Consider the following 1,948-nt stretch of genomic DNA (forward strand, 5'->3'; position numbering starts at 1 on the left):
CACATGCACACACATGCACATGCACACACATGCACTGCAGAACATTTTAAATTAATTTTTAGAACATAATCCATTAAACTCACTTAAATGAAATAAGCTCTCTTAAGGGATTTATTATGAAATTATGGAAAGAACATACATTTCTATTTGCCTCTTTACATAGTCTATATGTATCCAAATGTACACGTATTAAAATTACAATTTGTCTAAGCAGCCTCCTATGAGGTCACTGAAGCAGAGCCACCAGGGGGCTGAAGACACAGAAGGAAGGCACCAGGGGGCAGTGACTGTCACCCTCTCCACAGCACACCGCAGCTCCCACAACGAAACCATTAGGTATGTTTTGAACATTATTTAAAAGATAGTGTTCAAAATGGGACTCATAAATCATTTATTGTAACGGAGAAGAAAGAAACAGATAGGTGAGAAATATTACAATTGAACACGAAACATTATTCTCTTGTAACCAATCACAATAATATACTTGCATTAAAAAAAGGGCTATATAAGGGATTTCCCAGGAGATAAAATTTTCACATCACTGATTACACAAAACTGACTTCTTTCTATCAAAATATTTTATTCCTGCTCTGTCAAAAAACAAGTACAAAGTCTAAGGCACCGTAGTTTAAGGGAGAACTCACTACTTTTAAATCTGAAGATGTGACAGACGGGACTGCTTGGCGAATGACCTGTTGGTGGAAAATAAAGTTCTCATCTGTAAGTCAGAGCTCTGCCCCAGCCTCTGGCTCACCCACTAACGATTATTAAGTGGTTTTATGGGCACTCAAAAACACTACTTTATCCCAATCAAACACACTCTGAAAATCACCCCAAATTGTTAATCATTTATTCTTAAAACTGAATCTGTTTATTCAGTGAGTGGTTGTGGTTCAAAAGATGGAAGGGTGAACAGCCACTTGAAGGCCATTTCTTTGGGGCTTGAAAAATATCTGTTATTTCCAAGACAGTACAATATAACAGGAACAACACGTCTCCTGACTTTGCTCCTAAGGGCAGAGCATGTTTAAAAGGCTTACTGTGAGAACAGGACACCACCACAGCAAAGAGGGGAACACAGAGGCTCTGCCAACAAATTCATTCGGCACCTAGCACTTTCTCAAATCAGCTTAAAAAATACAGCACACAAAATGATAAATATATGTTTAAAAATAAATACAAGTATTCTACACATAAATAAAATTAGGTAGACTTGTGGTTAAACCTTTTTATAATAGAATTTTTATATCTTATCACAGTTTCATCTTATCAGGAATACTAATTACATCACCTTGACACAGCTTGAAATGTATTGGCCACTTACGTAGCTGTTACGATTTAACTATGAAATGTTTCCAGAGGCTCATGTGTCGAACACTTGGACTGCAGATGTTGTGCTAGTTTGAAAGGTGGTAGAAAATTTGAGTTGGAACTTAGAGGAAGTGAGTCACTGGGGACATGCTTTTGAAGTTGCACCTGTCCCTGGCCCCTTCTTTGCTCTCTGCTTCCTAGCCATTATGCCACATGCTCCTGCCACCAACTGCACCGGGCCAAGCCACTAAGGATAGAACACCAGGGACAGAACTCTCTGAAACAGCAGAAACTATCATGTCCCGCTTAGACTGCTTTTGCCAAGCATTCTGCCACAGCAATGGGATAACTATAGCATCTCGAGACAAGTTCAACTCAAAATGGACTTCCTTCAGCTAAAGTATTTTCTAATAGAATTTACTTTGGAATATATTTTTAAACTCGAATTAGAAAAGACCGTGTGAAGGACAAAGCTTTAAGGATCATCTTTGTTTACAAAGACACTATTTATAACAAAGCAAGGTCACGCTGAGCTAGCATTAAACACATTTGAACGTGACGCACTGTTCAGTGATCTTAGGCTATGCTGACAGGCAGGGATGCCTGGACTTGCTACCTCATTTTACACACTCTAGTG

This window comes from Grammomys surdaster, unplaced genomic scaffold (assembly GCF_004785775.1).
Source record: "Grammomys surdaster isolate TR1022 unplaced genomic scaffold, NIH_TR_1.0 149, whole genome shotgun sequence".
NCBI classification, from domain to species: Eukaryota; Metazoa; Chordata; class Mammalia; order Rodentia; family Muridae; genus Grammomys; species Grammomys surdaster.